This window comes from Spermophilus citellus, assembly GCF_964194105.1.
Source record: "Spermophilus citellus genome assembly, chromosome: 4".
Classification (NCBI taxonomy): domain Eukaryota; kingdom Metazoa; phylum Chordata; class Mammalia; order Rodentia; family Sciuridae; genus Spermophilus; species Spermophilus citellus.
In genome coordinates, this window is record NC_138185.1 from 153,093,708 (window position 1) to 153,117,190 (window position 23,483).

General features: G+C 36.3%; 1 protein-coding gene across 2 annotated transcripts in view; it reads left to right on the plus strand.

Annotated features, from left to right (window-relative positions):
• The window catches only part of AP5M1 (adaptor related protein complex 5 subunit mu 1), a 37,532-nt gene extending 26,888 nt beyond the window's left edge, over positions 1–10,644 (plus strand). The window contains exons 9-10 of one of the 2 annotated variants that reach the window (XR_014021629.1): positions 5,324–5,421; positions 10,264–10,644. The gene's annotated coding sequence lies outside the window, so the exon portion shown is untranslated. The remainder of the gene's footprint in view (positions 1–5,323; positions 5,422–10,263) is intronic. The other variant, XR_014021630.1, reaches the window with a different exon arrangement.
• Positions 10,645–23,483: the final 12,839 nt, after the last annotated feature.

A 23,483-nucleotide genomic window follows, 5' to 3' on the forward strand; every position in this document is an offset into this window, starting at 1 on the left:
TATTTAACTTAGTGACAAATACAAAAATATTCCTACATAGTGAATATGCATTCCCCTACTATCTCCACCATTTACCTCCCTTGCTAATTCTGAGTGAATTTTGTATGTTCACATGTGCTAGTGTATTTACCTCTTCACTAGCAGTGAAGAAGATATAATGGTGTATATATAGAACTATAAGGAAAATATTCATGAGAAAATATTAATATAACCCATTGATATGATAATGTATATTGTATTAATTGACATGCTAAATTTTTTAGGGTGTTCACATCCACTATAACATCTCCCTTAGAACATATTTTTTGCCTGTTTCCTTCGAGTATAGATAGACACACTTAGAGATATCCATGTGTATGTAAGAAAACAAGAAAAATATAAACTCTATAGAGTAACAGCCTCAGATGGATTCATATTAGTATTCAAATCTTTAACTCCCACCCAAAATTTTAAACTTGACTATCACAGTCATCTTCACATTTTTTTTGTATTCCCAGTGCCACCAGAAACACAAAGGAAACTTAGTGTTGATTTAATGAAGTAGCAAAATGTTAGGTACATAACAAAGCAGATTGTCCTCCCACCTAAAACAAATCAGTGATGTTTAAGTAAGTGATTTTGGTTTTTGCATGTGTGTATAAAAATTTGATTGCTCAAATAGTGGTTCAATTCGCATTCTGCACCAGTGAAATCTGCCCTGCAATTGCCATCTCTAGCACTATTCAGAGAATTTCTTGCCATTGTGACTGCTCTTTAGACACACTCTTTGGCCCAACCTGTTAAACTGCAGTTGCTGGGGCTGCCCATCCCAGGACACATTGCTTCCAATCATGCTTCAGTGAACCTTAAAACATTTGGCACTCCCATCTTAGAAATTCTTTTCTGGGACTCGATGTACTACAGCTTTGTAAGCTCCCCATTATTTACCAGAGTAAAACTTGTTTGGGGTTGGTATCAACCTGATAGGCCATGATTCCCTTCATCCAATAAAGCACAGCTTTCCTTGATCCCTATATACTGATGAAATGAATTGGATTTGCCAGTATCTAAGAAATCAAGTGATTACTTTGTTTTGTTTGTTTGTTGCAGGGGTAGGGATAGAACCTAAGGCCTCACACATGCTGGACAGGCACTCTACCATTGACTATATTCCCAACCTCGAAGTGATTATTTTTAACATTTCCATTAACCATACAAGCAGAGTGGTAAAGAGAAAATAATAGTCTTTGAAGTTCACAAAGGCCTGGTTTCAAATCCCAGCTCGATGTTTACAAGCTGGGTGGTCTCAGAGACGTACTTAACCTTTGTGGTCTTTGGTTTCCTCCCAGTTCCTTGGGGTTTCTATGAGTATTGAAAGATACCAAGTTCTAAGTGCAAAGATATTCGGTGTTCATTCCTTTCTATATTGAAGATTTATAATGGCCTTTTCGTAGAACTGACTATAATTAGGTGGCTATGCCTTTAGATTTCAAAATTACATTAATTGCCTATTTGCCTCTGATTTTGAATGTTCAGCTGTTATATTACAGAAACACCTACCTACTCAGTTGCTTCCATGGGTCCTTGGAGTAAATAAAATGACTGTAGAATAGAGTGGGTGTAGATGTTGTAAAGTTTGCTTAAGTTTAACATTTCATTATTCTTGGGGAGACACTGACTCAAAATTCACACTTTAGAAAAACAGTCATATTCTACCAAAAGTAGGGTTGAGTGAAAAGAAAATTTGTCCACAGGAACATTGAACAAATTTTATTTGTTTGTTTATTGTGTGTTTATTGTTAGTGTGGAAATCATCTGTTCTTAAGATGAATCACCAATTAAACCTGAGTTGGACATCTGGGGGAAAAAAATGTAAAATTAGGTAGGCTGTGCATGCTTTCCCCAGAATTTACAATCTGAAAGATATAGAAATGCTTCAAGGTACCAGCTATTACTTTTGGGGTTTCTTGCTTTTTTTATAAAAAATAATTTTTAAATTATTTGACAATTTTTCAAAATATCATATTGCTTGATTTATTGATTTGATGTAACATTATTTGAATTGTCAAATTTAGCTTCTGAAAATCTGAATTTTCATAACAAGGGCATTTATATCTTACTAATGCCAAAAAGAGTAAAAAATTATTCTCAGAGTAAAGGAACATTTTATTTTATTCTATGAGCACTTTTGCCCAAATTAGTACTATTGAATAAGTTACTTCTGGCAGCAGCTACAGATTTCTTAAGGCAGTAAACATATTTCTTCATGTTCTCTAGGGCTGTCTCTCTGCCACAGTGCCAAGTTTCTCTGTTGTCTGAATGTGAGAAAGGGCATCATGTGATATTGTGGCTTAACTGTGACCCTCAGGAACTGCCACTGAAAACCATTCTCTTCCACCCAAGGAGCTTCCTGACTTTAGGTCTGACATAGAAGGGTCCCCCTTGTCCTCTCCCCTGCTGCCCTGGAACGTACAGTTGGTGCCTGAGAGCTTTGTAGGAGCTGTGTGTACTCACATTTTTTTTATAATTATTTCTCTTCATATTTTATTTTTCTCTCTGGCAGGCACACTGGCTTTATATTTTTAATAATAATATGAAATCCTTAAATTTTGAGTTGATTTCATATAAAGAAAAAATATTGAGTAAATAATAATTCAGGTGGTAAATGGCTAAATACAAAGGATGAAAGTCAGTGCATAAAAGTAGTCTTGGGCCTTAATGAAAATCAAAGTTAGATGTTTAGAGAATTTAAAAGAGGTAACTCATATTCTACTTAAGATAGTTTTCAGGAAATCCTAGGAGGAGTTAGTAAGTAGTGTTATCAGTGGAGAATATACTGTGGCTCTATGGTTAGGCATAGTACAGTCCAAATGTCATTTGTCTCTAAGGAGACCTTGTACCCAGAGTCCTCATTTGTAAAAAGTAAGATTGGTTCCTGAATTAAATGAGCTAGCATATCAAGAGAATGGTACAAAGTTAGCACTAGTTCATTGTTGGACTTCCTTTAATGCCTTATGAGCTGAACATAGGTTATAGCTTTGTATATCCATATTTTTTTTGTAATGTTATAGTAAACTAGAGGGAAACCAAGGATTAAATACCCATTTTTTACTGCTGCACAAATAAATTAAAAGTTTGTGTCAATAGCAAAGTCAGGTTTAGTATTTCATCTAGGTAAGCTAACCAGCAATTAGAATTCACATACATACATATCCTTATAACATCATTTTCCTCTCTGCTTTAGTAACTAGGAAACTGAAAGCTGAAATTCTTTTATTAAAGGTGTGCAGAACTTTTTTATATACTTGTTTGTTTAATAAGTTTGCATTGCTTTCACTTTTCTTATTTTTCTCTTGCTTCAGTTATTTTATCCTACTGCATTCTATTATACTGTTTATTAATGTTGTAACACTATATCCTTTATTTTTAGTATCCTTATATTTTTGGAATAAGACTGAAAATAATTATTTTTGCAAAATAATATCATTGCATTGCTGAATAATGTTCCAAACAGAATTTAAGAGAGAAAGTTTGCAGAAAATGTAACATGATCCTAAAACTGTCTATGTCAGCCAATTCCCTTGTAAATTCTAACATTATGCGTTTCATTCTTGCCCCAAAACAGCCATGTTCTGCCACCAATCATTGCTTTACATCAGAAGCCATTAGAATCTGTTTGACTATTAAGGGTTGGGGACATAATTAACAGTCCTACGATTTCATGTCTTCAAATACATGTTGTCTTTCAAATGTGTCTTCTCTAGAGATGATTCCAATGAAGCTCTTAGCTAGAAGAGTACCTAAGGGACTTCTCTATGCAAAAGCCAGCAAAGTTGATTTTGAAGCTGCAGAAGAAAAATGAACTTTACAATTTCCTCTTTTTAAATAAAACTCTTTTATTTACCTTAATCAATCACCTTATATTCATGAGGCTAAAGAAATCACCAATGTTTGGGGCTGAGGGTGTAACTCAGTGTGAGACCCTAGGTTCAAGCCCCAGCATTGCAAAAAATAAAAGAATATGCCACAAGGCTTGAAGGCCATTAACAAAGAAAGGAATGCCCAGAAAAGATCTGGCACAATGTCAGAATGATTGGCAAACTATGTAGTTAACCAGAGAGACTACTTTAAAGATCAGTTGAAGATTCTGGTATGTTTATTTTTAAAAGAATCTCAATAATAGGCATACCCCATACAGCAAAATTTTACATGTTTCTAGAAAGCCAAAATATTTTCAATATTAGGATTTACTTGGTTTCTATTTGTACAAAGCATAAAGATAAATTATAAAAATAAAAATAATAATTTGAGGGTCTTTTAAAGCAAATATCTATTTTGACAGGAAAATTACAGCAATTGTACCTGTAGTGTATAGGCTAGGACTGAGACTGCTTAAAGTGAAGAGAAAATAAAAGTGTTTTTACATGTGTTTTCTTATTCTAATTTGACTACTCTACCAAAGGAAACTAAAAATTATTTTACACGTCATTGTCATTCTTATGACAATCTTGTGATTATTTGTACTTAATGTTAAATATTTCCTGACATTTTTACTTCAATTATTTTTAGCTATTCACCCACAAATGCAGTACAGCTGACATAATTACCCCCCTTTTAATTCACAAAAGACATGTATTTACCTATTTGTTATAATGCTTCTCGTGCTAGCATGCTGTTTCTGTGACAAGACTACTTTGAACACACACTAGGTAAAATAATATTGTATATTGCACAGCAACCCCAATAACTGAATGTTAATTTAACCAGTGAAGACAAAGTAATTATAATAATAAGAATTCTTATCTTTTAATGGAGTTAAAAATGGAACTCAAATTGGTCTTATGTAGCTCATTGGCTTAGTAATCACTAGAAAAATCAACCAGTCAAGGTGCAAAACATTTGCAAGGCTGCAAGTAGTTAATAGAGATCCTAGCAGATCTCAGTGTACTATCAGGGTATTAGTGGCACACCTAGAATATTTGACACCTGTCAACCTCCACATGACAAAATTATTTTCAGTAGTAATGAAAAGAACAAGTGTGATGGCCAGAAAAAGATGTGTAGATAGTGAAAATTGCTTTTTACTGAATATATATGTGTGCATTCATAATAATAATGCTGGTAAAAAAAATTATATAAATGTATCTTCAGTAAGGGTTTATACCTAAATATTGGTCTGTTGTAATAATGCATAACAACATTACATTAACCAGTAAGTGAGGTTGTTTTTCCCCCAGTACTGGGGATCAAATCCAGGATCTAGCACATGCTAGGCAAGTGCACTACCATTGAGCTGCATCCCTAGACTCTGTTTTTTTTCTTTTTTAATTTTAATTTGTGACAGGGCCTCACTAAGTTGTCCAGACTGCTCTCAAGCTTGGAATCCTCCTTGCCTCAACCTCTCAAGTAGCTGGGATTACAGATGTGCACCACCATGCCCAGGTATGTATTTTTTTTAAATATTTTTTAATTGTCAATGGACCTTTATTTTATTTATTTATATGTGGTGCTGAGAATCAATCCCAGTGTCTCACACATGCTAGGCAAGCGCTCTACAACTGAGCCACAACCCCTCCAGCTGTGTATTTTAATAAACCAAAATATCTTGCAGAATGTAAATACAATTTAAACAAATAAATTATACCACCAATGCACCGTTGTTTTCTTGAATTATATTTAGTTTAAAGCAAAAGGTTAATAATAAAAAGAAGTATTATTCATATTTGGTAAGACTTGATGTTTGAAATAAAATCTGTACTTCTCATGAGCTGGGGTTGTAGCTCAGTGGTAGAGCGCTTGCCTCACCCTGGGTTCAATCCTCAGCACCACATAAAAGTAAATAAATAAAAATAAAGATATTGTGTTCATCTACAACTAAAAAATTTTTTTAAAAATCTGCACTTCTCAAAAACAATACTCCATAGAGTTGGCACGCTATCTTGTCTTTATTACAAAAACTTCATAGAATAACTTGGGTTGTTTTTCCTCTTCAAAATCACTGTTGTTAATTTCAAATATACTGTTTAAAAACAGAATTATGTAATACAAAGTTTGGAGATAAAAATTGCTTTCAAAGCAGGTTTCATTGTTTCTCAGTGTGTTTCCTGAAAAGAGTGGGTACAGCAGAGTTTATATGTGGAAGCTTAACTGTACAATTGGGAATTCTCCAAATTAATGTTTCTTAAAGGATAAATTATCAAATTGTGCTAACTAAAACTTTGATGTGTTTTATTTCAACTCAACAATAATAATCAGAGGAATTGTTTAGAATTTAGATCAACCAAAGATAGTTTCGGGGGGGATTATTTTATCACTAGCATTGTTTAGAATTGTTGGCACATGGTGGTAATAAAAAACAGCCAAATCTGGTTAGTATTGTTGTTGTGTTTAACTACTGTATAGTGTGTCCCCTACATCAGCAGGGGATTCTCTATCCCTCAACACATTACTGAATACACTTATTTCTTCTAACCCATAAAACATGCTTTGTACCGTGTCACTTACAACACATACTAGATACATCCAACTGCAGAAAATATTCAGAGAAGTGCTGCACCACTCTGAAACCTATGTGTTCATAAATAATCACAGAAGGAGATCAAGAGTACTATTAGTAAATTAATAATTGTTGAATAACTTCATGTCAGTCATATGCTTCCCAGTACCTTCATACATGATTAGTTCTGCATCATCGTATCCCACCATTAACACTATAAAGGCGCTTTTTTTTTTTTTTTAGCTCATTTAACTGTGGAAGAAACTCAGAGCTGGCCTTAAGTGTTCAGTTGACCCACGGCATTTTTGCCTCCTCTTAAGTACACTCCTAGAATCCCCTTTGCTATTTCCCCAGTCCCAGATGCTCAGTGCTTCTGTGCTCCTGGATTTCTGGGATCCCTTCAAAGTCTCCGTGTCCCCCACTAAAGTATTAGGAACCTTTTGTGTTCCAACATTCAGAGGATTTGCTTTTCAAATAGGATTGCAGAGTGAGTAAAGCTTAGCACAAAAGCCAATGGTGTGGTTTTTGATATTGGGAGTATACTATATTGTGGGTTATAAGGTCTCCATACTACCTCTTAAAACACAGTAAGTATATCACCATCCCACTTGCATGGTCCACCCTGATACTGTGACATAGCCAAAATCATTGCCTATGATTTCAGACACGAACATAGGGCTCATAAGCTTTGGGGAGCTTCTATGCTGATGAGGACAGGTTATCAAATCTTTTTATAAAGTCACAGGTTTTTTCTATCTTAAAACAAAACCCTTCAGATTCAGACAATGAAGCTAAGAGCTACATGAGAACAGAAGATTTTTGTTTATTCTTCACCTAATCCCCTCAGAACTAAATGATCTGCTGTCACTTTCCACATCTCAAAAAATATGGGAGCAGGGCAAAATAACTAGATCATCTCTTAGTTTCTTTTTTTAAAAAGTCCTCTTTTATAAGATATAGATATCAAATTTTATCATTTGTAGCCACCTAATTTTGGGAGAAGAGTCAAATAATAAAAAAAAGTATTGGTAGTGATGATGATAGAGCTTATTGTTAGGAAAGAAAGTTTGTAGAGTTATAAAAATCTTTCCCATCTATAATCTTGATAATTTATCCTTTAATAAATATGAAGTTGGGTCATGATTTAAATGTTTAAAATAAATTCTACCAAGAGATAACTATTGAGAAACTAAGTGCCAAGCATTGTTCTGAGGAGATTAGGTAAAGAATAAACAAAAATCCCCTGTTCTCATGCAGCTCTTAGCTATAGTTAAGAGAGGGCAGAAAATAGAAACATGAATAAGTAAAATATGTAGTTATGTGAGATGATGATAAATTCTTTGGAAGTAATGAGGGAAAAGGAATAATGAGCTCTGGAAATGGGGTGCAGTTTTTACAACGTATGCATAATGGTCACAGAAATTGGAGGGCAGAAGGCATAATGAACCCTTTGTAAATAGGAAAGGAGCAGCAAGTGCTGTAAAAGGTATCAACACACTTCATGCAGGAGAGGTGACCCAATACTTGATTGATGCAGGACAGCAGCCATCGCAGGACAGGTGAACATGAAGTACTTCCATTTCTCAAACCAATATCTTGATACAATTAAAAGATCTTAACTGCTGTACTTTCACAAACACCAAAAGTCTAATTGCCATTGCAAACCCCCTTCTGAAGCACCAATAAAATCCACAGACAGGAAGAATAATTTTTTTTTAAAGAGAGAGAATTTTTTAATCTTTATTTTTTTTAGTTTTCAGTGGATACAACACCTTTATTTTATTTTTATGTGGTGCTGAGGATCAAACCCAGCGCCCCTCACATGCCAGGCCAGCACGCTACTGCTTGAGCCACATCCCCAGCCCAGGAAGATTAATATTTGTTGAAATATTATATCCTAGGTAATACTATTTCTTCATAAGACAAAGTCTGCTATTTGACTTGCTTTTATTTACTTATTTTCAGATTTCTATTTATTTATTTCCAATAACTCTAACTAGAAGTTGGAAGTTAGAAATGCAATCCAGGAAGCCCCTTTGAGGGTGTTTTAAGGGAAGGATGGGAGAGTGTTCTGGGTTTTTGAGGGAGCTGAGATTTGAACCAGTCCTGATTCTGGTGAACTAGTGAGCTGGAGGATATGGGGTACAATACAGAAAAGGATATACATGAGAGGTTCACCTTTGGTCAAATTCATCTCCAAGGAAGAGGGGTAGAGCTTCTAAGAACTGTTTTGTTCTTCCCAGAGAAGGGGACAGGAGAACATCCACTTTTCAACAGTGACTCCATGCGGTAATCAGAAGCAACAGCAGTAGTGCACAGGCATGATGGACCTCAGGATTCCACTTGATAGAGTAGAAAAGTTGGACCAAACAAAAGTCTCTTGTGCTTTTGACAATGTAGTATGTGTGGGTGGGGAGGGGGATCCACTAGTTGTCCATATTTATCCATTTATTTATGGACAATTTGTAGAGCATTCAAATGTATATCTCCAAATTGCATAAATATCCTTCCTTTTAAATTGAGAGGAAACCAAGTAAACTATCTATGCACTACCACCTAAAGTAAAGTTTGAATTATGATATCCAGGAGGAAATTTTGATAGTACTCAATTTCACACAAAAAATTTACTTATGCTATACAAATGTGCAACATTCTAGGCTGAGTATGAATAAAAATAATAACTAACATTTGTTAAGCACTATTGGTTGATCCTTATACATTTTCTCTTTTAATCCTCCCAATAATCCACGAAAGTTTGCTTTATTAGCACCTCCATGTTGCAAAGGAGAAAAATTGAGACCTGGAGAGATTAAATGGTAGAGCTAGAATCTGAGCCCAGGGCAGCCTGTCTCAGAAGACTTCTTTCTTCCCTTTCCAATACAACACCTTCAAGGAGGCAAACCTGATTCTCTTTGCCCTTTGCAAAGTGAAGCCTACATCTCTCTTTTTTTCTTTCAGTGGTCTTCTTCCTAACACAGAAGCTAAATAACTGACATTTATCCAAGTCCATCTTTTTCCCTAATTAGGTTGTGTGAACATTTCTCTGCAGATCTTTCCTCTTTCTTAACCTTTCCTTTTATAGACAGGGGCATTCAGATGACCTGTGCTCTCGGCAAAACTGCCAACATGATGCTTTGCACTCATCCGTAAAATAAACTTTTCACTCTTACTTCCTCCATTTCCACAAGCAAATGACTTATTCAAATTTTATAGGCAAGAGGTGAGAAAAATGTAAATGTGATTCTTTGAAATGTCTCCTTTGAGTACAGGGACCGTACATTGTAGGGGCTAATTGTCAGAAAAGTTTAATTGTTACCTGCAACTCAAGCTTCCCTCGTGTGCAGGGGCACACCATAGGTGCTAATAGTGAGAAAATTTGACTGTGACTCCGCCATACTCTCTTCATTAAGCTAATGGAACATTTTCCTCTCATTTTCTCCCTAGGGAGGCTGTAGGAGTACAACCTTATAATTGTTGCTCTTACTGTAATTGGAGGTAGTAGGAGTATATATAATCTTATTGTCTTTTCTATGTGGTGGTAGTTTATTTATGACCTATTGATAATTCCCAGCCAGCAGCAGAAAACTCAGTGAGTATTACATTAGCATTGCCTCCTAGGAGAGCAACTACTAAACAAAGACTATTATTAACCAGAAAGAACACCTACTAAGGATGGCCCGTCATACCAAATATAAACTTCATTACTGCAAAGATTGACCCCTCTGGATACCATGGGTGTTTTATTTTTTGCACTAGAATTTATTGTCTTAATATGTACCTTTGTTTAGACATGAGGTCTGTGCTTCATGGACCATTTGGGAAAGTTCTCAAAGACTACCACACATCTTCTTCAAAGCAATGGAGCATCCTATTTAGCCACTGAAGTTGTTGGAGTGCAATAGGGCAGGAGAAAAACATTAAAAGCCAGCCTTCATCTACTGGTTTAGAGCCACTGGACTGTGCTGAATGTGGTTTGGACCAGCAAGATCCTCCCCTCAAAAAAGACCCTGAGATGCCCTTGGAAGCTGTTAACCCAAACACAGGTACTCACACATTGACCTCTTGCAACCTCCTGTCATTCTTGATAAGCTAATCCTTTGGCACCATCTACAAGATGTAACATTATTTAGGGCACTGAGTGTTCTTTGAAATTTTCCCACAGTTCATGGGTTGCTTTTGGTCTTCATTAAACAGTAATGGAAGAAAATTTGTATGTTGGATGTTTTGCTGCTTAAAATAGCTCCAAATACTGCCTTATTTTTGGATAGAAAAAATCTTTTCTAAGGCAAGATTCATAAATGTAAAAATATAAGGTGACATTTACAAGAATGTACCATTGTATACTCTGCCTTACAGGACATTGAATATTTTAATACTAGAGTGCATGATCAAACATCTGAACTGTTAAAACTTACAAGCTGCAAATTGGCATTAATCTAGCATCTATTATGTGACAAGCACAGTGCTAAGAACTTTCATAGATATTTCATTTTATATTCCTAGAGTAGGCAAAATAATGGCCTCCCAAAGTTGTCCATGTTCTAATTGCCAAAACTTATGGATATGCTAATTAGATGGGAAGGAACTTTGCAGATATTATTAAGTTAATAATCTTGACATTGAAAGATTATTCTGGATTATCTTCCATTTATCCAAATCATTATAAGAGGGAGGTAAAAAGATCAGAGTTGGAAAAGAAGACATAACCATGGAAGCAGAAGTCAGTGTGTTAGGGACCACAAATCAAGTCAAGATGGCGCCTGGCAGTTTGTCAGGAGGAGTGGTTTGTGAGGCAATGCCACCGAGCCATTAAGATGGTGGGGATTCCTTATTAGCTGACTGCTGTATCTAGATGATGCTAATTGAGTCAAGCTGTGTGTAATCAGTTAGGAATATATACCTCTGCTGTTCCGCAATAAAGCGGTTCCTGCTACCTTGGGTTCCAGTTACCTTGAGTTCCTGCTCAGTTCCCCCTGAGCCCCCCACCCTTGCCCTGCAATAAAGTAGTTCCTGCTTCAACCTTCAAGTTGCTTGTCACCTCCCCACCTCCCGGTTATTTTGCCCAGCCGGACTGTGGCATCAGTGTGATAAGGCCATGAGCTAATAACTAGGAAGAGCAAGAAAATTAAATTCTCCTCTAGAGATTCTGGAACTAATGAAGTTCTATCCACCCATTTTGGACTTCTGACCTGCATAACTGTAGATAATAAATTGGTGTTATTTTATATCATTAAGTTTGTAGTAATTTGGTACAGCAGCAGTTGTATACTGTCTTGGTCCATTTGAACTGCTATGATAAAATACCATAGACTGGGTGGCTTATAAACAGCCCAGATTTCTTTCTGGAAGTTCTGGAGGCTGTGAAGCCCAAGATCAAGGTGCCAGGGCTGCTGTTTGATGAGAGCCCACTTCCCAGATTTTAGAATTTAACAGTCTTTGAACTATCACTTCACATGGCAGAAAGGGAAGGGAGCTCCCTGGGGTTCCTTTTACAAGGGAATTAATTCCATTCATGAGGACTCTGCTATCATTATCTAAACACATCCTAATGACCCCATCTCTCAACACTATCACATTGAGGGTTAAAATTTCATTGTATGAATTTGGGAGGGGAAGAGCATAACCATTCTGTCTCTAGTGGATACTATGCAACTCCCAATAATTTTGTAAAACAAAGCTCTCATCTCCATTTACAGATGGGGAAACTGATATTTGGAAGAACTGCAGGGGTTTATTTTACCCTGCTTCTTTTCACAATGTTTAATAAGGTAGAGTTGTTTTTGAGTGTACCTGCATTCTCTCCTGAAGCATACTGGGTTCTCCTCAAAAACTGAAAAAGCTTCAAAATGCACAAGTTAGCTAACTCGCTAATCAGAAACCCACTTTTTGTCTTCAGTCATTGGGTTAGATGACTTTATATTGAACTTCATTGAGTTTTTTATCTTCTAAAAATTTGACAGGTTTGTAAAGTTTAGTTCAGTATTTCTAAAACTGAAGCTTTTTGCCTTGCTCCTTCTTTTTGTACACATTTTCTTTTGTCTCATCATGTTAATCTAGACTTTGAAATTATTTATTATACCAAGAGGAAACTAGCAGTCTGTAATAGAGAGGGGCTTGATGTGTTTCTAGTTTTATAAAAAAACAACTTCAAAGGGTTCTAGAAGAAGATGTCATATTCTAGTGTCAGCTTTCAAACCCACATAAATGGAGAGCAGAATTTTGGGTAGTTGATGGTCATTTTCCATGTCCCTAGCACCGTGAAGTACACTGAATTCTGTAGTAGGTCTAGATAAAAATGTCTGACTCACGGGATTTAAAAGGATTGTTCGAGTTTTTAAAGCGTTTTATTTTATAGTAGATAATGTGTTGATTACCATAAACCCTAGCTTGAGGGATTACTCCTCCCCTTTCTGTACAGTGCAAGTGAGGACAACCTCAACATCTCCATATGACCTATACTTAGCCAATCAGAGTACTCTACCCCTGACCACAGTGATTGCTTCGGGATCAGGGATGGGTATGTGACCCAAGACAGTCGAAGACTCCTTCTTGGGACTTCCCTGCCAGAGAAGAAAATATGTTCTATTTCTCTTTGGCAAGCTATAGGAACAAAGTAAGCCTGTGGTTCATGTAGCTTGTGACCATTTTTCCAGAACATTGAGGGGCAATCACATGCTGCAAGAAGAATTGCAGGTAAGAGTTGAGTGTGAGGAGTTATAAAGGAACAGAGAAGTAGAAAGCAAGGAAGTCCTAATTTACTCAGCCATGTCTTATGCTTATGCTGCTGCCCCTAAACTCTTTCAGCACATAAGCTAAAATATCCTTTTCAAACTTAGGTTAGTTTGATATGGATTTGTGATTAAAATGGAATAAGATTTTAATTTAATTGTTTGAAAAGGTGGTATCATAACTCAAGAAAAACATATATAGCAAAGACCTCTCCAGATTGTCCTCCCCTACACAGTTCCTACCCCAGAGGTCACTATTAAATCTTTTTATGAAATTTTAAAATTTTTCTTCATGCATAGACAAGCAAATATAAAAATATGCTTCTATTTTAACATAAAAGTTAACATATTAAACATATTGTTCTTCACTTAGTTTTTTTTTAACAATAATGTATCTTTAGCAGTTTTCTTCCTTCCTCTTATTAAAAAAAGTGTATGTAGTTTTAGTTGTTGATAAGCTTTATTTTATTCATTTATTTATATGAGGTGCTAAGAATAAAACCCAGTGCCTCACACATGCTGGGCAAGCACTCTACCACTGAGCCACAACCTCAGCCACCCTTCCTTTTTAAAGCTGAGAAATGGCATCAAAATAGTGTTGCTCCATGGCCAAGAGCACATAGAATTTTTAAATCTCCTTTCTTCAATCTTAATAAGCTTAATATTTCCCAGAGATAAATGTCAACCTCAAAAACTACTTTTGCCATAACAATTATGAATGACCCTGTGCAATCTTGAAATAGGAACCAGGATAAATAGGACACTATGTCATGGGTTATAAAATGGACATTGCAACTCAATTTGGTTCACAAGTATGTTTTCCTTGGCCTGAATAGTATTTATCATTTTTGAACTACTTGTCAATGTTTAAAATTATTTAAATGGCTTCATGTTAATATTGTAATATTTCATTTTAATATCATTGAATAATTTCATCTTAAAAGCGTATTTCTAGTTTCTCTTGATAACGTATATTGCTCATTTCCACAAGTTACTAATATGTTAAAGTTCATTAGTAAGAAACCACTGTAAATAGAGCATTCACCTTCAAGTAACCCATAGTTCCCTCATGTTTTCTGTGGTATCCCCAACCCTAAAGTCAAAGGCCTTTTGCCATATATTATATTTCATGTTCTATTTTGCCATATGTTATATCTCATGCTCTATTTGCCATATATCTCATTTATATCTATGTGGTTCCTATGGGTACACATTTGCTTGTGTAACCTTCAGATGATTGCTATTGAATCCTTCAGGACTTTAAGGCCTCTTCAAAGAAGAGTTATTTTCCCAAGACTATATGAAAGGTGCTCAGCAAAAAGAAATAGTTTCTCTTTTTTTTCTATCTACTTAATTAATTTTCTTTGATCTAATAGTGAAAGAAAAGAAGAAAAATCTTACTGCATATATACTTAGACCACTTACCAGAAGTTTGCCTTATTCATTCCAACTGGCACAATGGTTCCACCAATCAGCATCCTTTCATCTCTCAATCATAGGAATGATTGAGCATCTTGATTACTCAGTTCTTGCTAGGGCCAACTCTAGATTTCATATTAAAGCTGAAACTTCACAATGATTCTATTGCATGACTCAAGAGAACATCGTGTCTCGGTTTTTCTACTGAATTTCCATCTAACAATGGCAAGTAAAACACATAACTTTCTTCATACATATATACACACAAACAATAAGAAAAGGTTTTTCAAAAAAAGAGGCAAAAAATATTAAGACAAAGAAAATGAGAAGGGAGGTGATAGCAACAACCTGTTGACAGGTGGAAGCAGGACAGCCGGCACCTCACCTGGTAAAGAGGTCAAAAGTCCTGAGGTGAGGGGGAGGGGATAGAATGATTCTAGGGATTGAATCCTAAAGGCTTGTGGATTGATGGTCCTAGTATTTATGAAATGAAGACAATGTTAAAAACAGGAAAAATGGTAGAAAGCTTGTTGAAGGTGTAATGGGACTTCCATCACTTCTCCTACCTGGTGGCAAACTGGTACCTGATTCTTGTAGAGAGGTAATAAGAGGACATCTGGACTGGAGTAGGGGTAGATGGGGGGGGGGAGGGTCTAGAAACAGTTAATGATGTGTACATTATCTTGAAATGAAGATTAAGCTAAATATGCTCACTTATTAAATATTGAAGCCACTGCCAACATCTCTTCCTCCACTTTGCTCCCCTAAAGTAGATGATGAGATCTATATCCCCTACCAAAGTGATAGTTCATCTTTGAAAATCAGGCCAGCCAAGAGGAAAGATCTAGAAACACTAATAAGGGATGGAATTTCCATAAACAGACCAGCTCAATCATTCTACCCCCATAGTCATCAAGCCTCCCATTCGAGAATTTTCCCTGAATTATTTGTGATACACTCGTTTTTTTGTTTGTTTTTTCTTGTGTGTTAATGGGGATTGAACCCAGGGGTGCTCTACCACTGAGCTACATCCTCAGCACTTTTTTTTTTCTTTTGAGACAGGATCTCACTAAGTTGTCCAGGCTGGCCATAAATGTGCTTCAACCCCTGGGCTGCTGGGATCACAGATGTGGGCCACTGTATCCAGCAATCCACTCTTAATTATTACAAACCAGGTAAGAATCCCTAGATATCTAAAGGAGAAGCTCCAACATACACATGACAACAAAACAAAACTACAGAAAGAACAAATAAGTTGCAGCTTAGAGGAGACAAAAGACTAGAGGGAGATAAAAATATAGAAAAGAAAAAAGTTATTATCAAAACGTTTCAAGAAATAAGTTTCCTGAAATGGGAGAGTCTATTAAAAATGAACCTCTCAGAGAAATGTAAAAATAAAGAATTATTGGAAATTAAAAGCATGAGGATTGGAAAAGAGAAATTCAATAAGTAGATTAGCAGATAAATTGACAAACTATCTTAAATTATATCAAAGAATAAATAGAAATATAAGCGTAGTAATTTAAAAATTAGAGGAGAAACACAGAAGAACCAAATACTATGTCAGGGAAAGTGGAGGAGTGGAAGTCAACAACAAAACCATTTATGAGAATTTCCCACAAAAAAAATGAAGAATTTAAAGGGCCTAGGCTGTGTCCAGTACAATAAATAAAAATAGACTTATACAAGTTTCATAATTATGACATTTCAGAACACAGAAGACAATGCGAAGATCTATAAAGCTTTCAAAGGGAGAAAACAGATTTGATATAAACAATTAAGATTCAGAACTGAATTAGACTGGCTGGTCACAGTGGCCCACATCTGTAACCCCAGCAACTTGGGAGGCTGAGGCAGGAGGGTTGCAAGTTCAAGGCCTACATCAGCAACTTATGGAGACCATATGGAAAAACAGAATTAAAAATGGGCTGGCCGTGCAGCTCTGTAGTAAAACACCCCTAGGTTTCATCAAACTTCTTAAAAAAGAGAAGAAGAAGCTGGAAGAAAGTGGAGTGATGCCTACCAACTTCTGAGGGAAGGTCATTTGCATTTTGGAATTCTAGACCCAAAATATCATTTAAGTGAGACATTTAGAGATTCAAGTTTCCCAAACCTTATTTATGTATAGTTTTTCATTAAACTAATGGAGAAGATTCTTCATTGTTTCCCCCCAACCCCCCAGAAAGGGAGGGGAAGCCAATTAGGAAAAACAGAATCCAGTGGACCAGGGATTCTACACAGTGGAGAGGCAAAGGGAGTCCCAGAATAGTGGTTCTTAAAAGATACCACTCCAAGTTATGTTAAAACCACAGTGCCAATTCATATGATCAGGCACGTCTGTCACATTAACCATTAGCTACATACAAAACATGAACTTCTTCCAACCCAATTGACATCATGATTACTAATATCCAGAAAGGTGAATGTGTGGGTGGAGGAGGGGAGCGGTTCCCACACATCATTCATGCTTCTCCTCTTTCCCCACCCACAACTTCTTCCCCAAACTATTAAGACCAGTGGAATAGAAATGAATCTTAAGTACCCTTTCTTAAAAAAATAACTTTTAATAATATTAGAATAGTTTTAAACTTAATGAAAAGCTGTAAAGTTAAGTCCCTTATGCCCATCACCACTTCTCTTGGTTCATTTGTCACAATTAGGAAGCCAATATGGGTACATGACTGTTATCTAAATTCCTCGGTTTATTCTGTTTCACAGTTTTTCCCAGTACCAGGACTGTATTCCAGAATATCACATTGCCTTTAGTCATGAAGTCTCCTTAACCTCCTCCACTCATGACAATTACTCAAGTTCTCCTTATTTTCCATGAACTGTATTGTTCTAGGGAGTGCTGGTCAGGTATTTCATAAAATGTTCTTCAGTTGTGGGTTTGTCTGATGCTTCTCACCATGGTTCAGCTAGGGATAGGGTATTTGGGAGTAAGACATACCATCAACATGACATTTTACCGATTTTATTAATGCTGCCCATAGATCGTATTGGCCACGTTTCTCCACCATAGTTATTTACTTCCCCTTTCCACACTCTGCTCATCAGAAGTCAGTGGTTAAGCACAGCTCACCCTTGAGGGATGGAGAGCAAAGCTCTACCACCTTTAAGAGTGGTGGTGAGTATCTACATAAATTATTTGGAATTCTTCCATATGGAAGATTTAATTCTTCTCCCTATTAATTTATTTATTCAATCATGAACTTATGAATGTTAATTTTATACTTTGGGATATAATTTAATACCGCTTTATTTATTTTGTTACTCAAATTTCCAGGTTTGTTCACTGGGAGCTTTTAGGTTAGTTCCTATTACCCCTTTTCATGCCTCATTTGCCTGTTTGTGTGTGTGTGTGTGTGTGTGTGTGTGTGTGTGTGTGTGTTTAGCACTTCCTCACTCTCAGCACTACCAGAAGCTCTAGACACAGCTGTGTATTCCCAGCCTTATACCTGCAATCTGCCATCTTTCTGAGGAGCCTCTTTCCTTTTATGGGGAATACCATGTGCCCTTTCTTTACTGGCATGAATATTCTTCTCTTTCTCCTTTTTTTTTAAATTTTTAAGACTCTACCCACCCCATCCCACCACTACCCCATCAAGTTAAGACCTATTTGGAATATCAAGAAAATACATTGATAATTTGCCTCATAATTAGCATTCAGAAGTTCATGTTTTGTATATAGCTAATTAATTCAGAAGTTTTCATTAAATATTTGGAGTGACTTTTTATTTAAGAAAGCTAAAATTTTGTGATACTTATTGACAAAGAAAAAAGAGATAGCTGGTTATGTAATTACCTTAATTACACTTCCTTGAAGTTGCCCAGTGCCCAAAATTGTTTCTAACCATAACAGAGAATATGTTTCTGAAGGTGTTTTGATCTGACACCCCAGAAGGCACTTTAGCTTTCTGCAAGACAGACACCATATTAGTTGTCCCATATCCTAGAAAAACATTACTAGCAATTGGAACCCTTAGAAATATTAATTGATGTTTTACCGTCCATTTGAAGAATGCTAAACAGGTATTACAAGAATTAGAATACATGATACTGGGGCTGGGGATGTGGCTCAAGCGGTAGCGCGCTCGCCTGGCATGCGTGCGGCCCGGGTTCGATCCTCAGCACCACATACCAACAAAGATGTTGTGTCCGCCGAGAACTAAAAAATAAATATTAAAAAATTCTCTCTCCTCTCTCACTCTCTCTCTTAAAAAAAAAAAAGAATACATGATACTAAGTATCTTAAAAGTAGGAGCCACCCCAACATACAAGATAATTAATATTATTAGTCCTTGCAATTTTATTAGGAATATCTACAGATTTTACAGATCCTATACCTTGAGTCATTTAGCATAATTATCTTTTTTTAATCTTAAAAAAATGTTTTGCTCTACACATAAAATGAATAACCAATACTAGATCTTAAAAATTAATTAAGAAAAGAATGGTTGAGATAAATTAATCTGAAATCTATGCTATATAAATGTGAATTCAAAGTTAATTATGTTTGCTTCCAAAAGGCTACATTTGCACTTAAAGGCAGAGGGCTCAACTCAACTGTTCTGTGTCAAATGGTACCAGATGGTTATTAGACTTACTGAGACTTCAACATTTTAGTGAGAGGGGAAACGATAAAATATTCTTTTGTTTAAATTAAGTTTACAATCCAAAGGATTTGTTCCTTTGGGCCTCAAAGTTCTACTTTTCAACATGAGAGAGTCTTGAACATAATATCTTTGCTTCAAAGCCTTTTGCTTTCAAATCTAACTTTTACTTTGAAACTAACTGAAAAGAAACTAAGTGTGTCAGAACCATACCTAATCCCCTAGGAGTCAGCATTGCATCAAGTTTATTAAAATTAAACACTTCTCTCTTTTTTTCTCTCATCCTCAAATAGGCACCTGGTAATAAAAGGCAAATGAGCTGGGTTAGGATAAAACAAGCAATGTTTTTTCTTCACTAGTTCATTTGGAAAAGTCACTTTGCTAATTGAGAAAAATTTAATGAATTTTACTTGTATTAAAATAAGGGTAATTGCTTCACGGCAACAATGTACTCATTTGAGAAAGTCATTACATTTATGTATTGTGTTTTCATGTAAATACTTTTGCCAAAATGTATTAGCAAGGAATATAATATTATGGTTCATGGTTCATGTAGTATCTGAAAAGAATAATTGTATAAGTAATCAGTGAAAACAAAGCAAATGTTCCTCTTGGGTTTGTACAATAAAAATGGAATTAAAATTATTCAGGCTCAAAAATGCAAATATAATACATCTCCACCAGCTGAAAAATAAAATTTTCTAGGCAAGACTTGTATATTCTTAAGTATACAAGTTTGATTCCAGAATACAAACAATTCGCATCATGCATTTTTTTGAAGTAATCAAATATTTAATTGTTTTTAAAACAATAAAATCATCAATTATTTTCCTGAACAAGCTCACTGATATTCAGAACACATTCTGGGGAAAATTCATGCAGTGAAGCAGCAGCAGCAACCAAAATCGCACTTTCATGTATTAAACAGTAACAGATTAAATTCACAGTAAACTTAAGAGCAAATAACCAATATCAATTTAAACAGATTAAATCTTGGGAAAGGGCAAAGTTTAGAAATGATCTGAAGCGATAACCAAATTCTGAGAACAATAGGCTGTTGTATTAGACAACAGCATCCCCTACTGGAAGCTTGAAGCTGCTTGGACTGGCATTCTTGGAGGCGTCAGAGAAGGATGTAGGGTAGAGGGCAGGGAATCTGTGATGATGGGGAGACACCCACCATGGGATTCAAGGGCATCATCAGTTCCAGAAATTTTTTTTCCTATTGTGTAATCACAAACTTAAGGTTCTAGAATATTTATTATTCTTCATCGATAAGCAAACAAGAAATTGATTCAGATGTTTTCAATAAATAATTGGAGTGTCTTTTTTATTTAAGAAAGCTAAAATTTTGTGATCCTATGTGATGTGAAAAAAAGAGATAGCTGGTTATTTAATTACCTTAATTACACTGCCTTGGAATTGCCCAGTGGCCAAAATTGTTTCTGACCATAACAGAGAATATGTTTCTGAGGGTGTTTTGATCTGACACCCAACAGGCATACATTATGGCTGTACTTACACATTTATGTGCAAATATTATACTCAGACACAAAGACATACATATAAACACACACACCACATGTACACACAACAATGTCATTCGATCTATGATTCAAAGCAAAACCCAGTAGCCTAGAAGTCTCAGTAAGATGTCCCCTTGTTCATGTTTTGGGTTTTGTTTTTTTCTTTTTTTTTTTTTTTTCTGTTATTCTTTGGGTAAGTAAACATCCTTAGCAATCACAGAAAGGAAGAAACATGAAAACCTCAAAGGGTGATGAAAGGCAATATTTGACTAACAGCCATCTATAAAATATTCTCTTATAAACATTAATGCAATTCAAATAAATCAAATATCTAATAAACTTGTCTTTGTCTGATCTAATAGGAAACCCCAGTCAAACTAACTTGCTAAATATATGTAAATGCCATAAGCAATAAGTACAGTGATCACAAAAACTAAAGGAAAAATCAGGAGGGATGATTTTAATAGATATGGCAGATACATAGAGAATTTGGTGGGGGGAATGGAAGTAAGCATGAAAATCAGGTAAGTCTTAAAATTAAGTCCAGGTTTCTATGAAAAAAAAAGATGAAAATGGCTCTCACCTTTGCATCTTACTTCATGAACACCCACCCCATCACCTCCAGCACCAAATGCTTTAGTTTTATGACTTACATGTGAATATTTTTGGGTTTTTTTTTTTGTTTTGTTTTTTCAAACCCACAAGTAAGGAACATTGCCTGAGCAAGTGGATCCCATTTCAGAAGCCAAGTTCTCCTCACAGCCTGGGGAGGGGAGAAGTTCAGCTTCTCCTTCCTTGGCATTTTTGAAGTATGTGGAGGCGAAGGGAAGCCAAATTGGAGGCACCCTGTTTAATGCCCCAGCCCTGAAATACCCAGGGAAGACAATTCAGACAGGGGTTAAATATACACTTGGAGCTATCTGCAGATGGGAGTGTTCCCTTCCTAAGGCTAGAAGCACACAAAAATGCTTTCCTTAAAAACAAGATCAAAAGTATTTACATTTTCAGGTGCTTGAGAGAGTGGATAAAGCACCAAATCAGAACATAGGAACCCAAAGATGCATCCCAGCTGGCCCAGTAGTGTGCTCCTGGGTGTCATTTAACTTGTTCGTGCCTGAGTTTCTTCATCTGTAAAAATGAAGTCATTTGACTGTTGTGTGTTTCATTTGTTAGTTTAGTTGGTTTTGGTTTTTTTTTCCCAGATTAACCTTTGATGGCAAAGAAATTTTGATGAGGATTTAATATTTAGAAAGACATGGTCTAACAGTGCTTCAAAGAATAATCATTACACATGAAGGAAATGGGTTCCAAAAATCAAGAACTATAGTGAGTCATGTATCTTCCCTGAATGCACTCATTCATTTATTTATCCTTCAGTTGGTGTTGATTAGGACCTAGTGTATGTTAGAGTCAAAACAGGCAATGGAATTCAAATTTGAGTAAGACTCAAATCTCTTCCCTCAAAGAACTTGCAGCTTAGTGAGGAAGTGAGACAAATGATCTGTAATCACAAGACAGGGCGGCAAGTCCTCTGCTAGAATAGTTCTCGGTGCTGTGGGAGTGCACATGTCCAGGGAGGTTAATGTGAAAGCTGTCATCAAAGGATACCTGGAGAAGGCTCTACTCAAGTCCCATTTTCAGGCATAAACAGGAAGAAAAAATAAAGAGGAATTTTAGGCAAAAGGAGCAGCCTTTGAGCTCAAGTCTGGAACATGAAAGAATGGAAGGATTCTGGCAGCAGCAACTGGAGGACAGGGGTGCATCCAAGGAAGTGGTGCCAGGGAGAGCAGGAATGGAACCTTGAAGTTAAAGGGAAAAGTTTCTTCTATCCAGGGGGCTGTGTGGGGAGGTGGAGATTGGACAGAATAGACTGGAGCTTTTTAAGACAAGAGACAAGAAGACAAGTGAAGAGCCTATGGTAAAAATCTGTACCAAGGCCAAAAAACATTGGAAATTGAGAGGAGGGAAGAAATTTGCAAATATTGATAAAGTATAACAGGATTCAGTGACTGTGTTTAGGCTGAGGCAGGGGGGGATGCGGAGGACCACTTACTTCCACACTCTAATTTAGGTGACCAGTGCACTGACAGCAAAGGAGATCAGGTTGGGTGGGGGCAGATGAAGAACTCCATCTGGGCCAGAGATTAATGAAGTATTCAGATGGAGATGTCTGCAGGGTTTCTGAAGGACAAAGGAGAATGTAGCATCGGGAATACGAATTTGGTAGTATTGGGGTACAGAAAACGATACTTCAACATCTGTCTTAAAACTTAGAGTACCTGAGGAGAAGCAAGTGAAGCAGGAGGCATCCTCTGAAGGTCCCACAGACCAAAGAGGAACATAGTTTCTTCCAGTTGTCTTACTGAAATGTCATTGTCCAAGGAAGATGAAACTCATCACAGAGGAAGAGACTAAAAATCAAACACTACATCTAGAGCCCAAAGGAATTTTACCCCAGGCCACTATCTGTTTGGGGGGTGCACTTATTGCCTACTAAAATTCATTTATTCCCCTGCCCAAACTGTCTTCATCCCCCATTTTCCTCTGCCCCAAGAAGATGGTGGTTAAGCCTCAATCTTCTGGCCCTTCTCTGAATTTGATATTTGTGTGGCTCCCATGCACTTAGGCATTGTTATGGTTTACACATGAGGTGTCCCCCCAAAAAACTCATGTGTAAAACATTGCAAGAAAGTTGACAGGTGAAATGATTGGGTTACGAGAG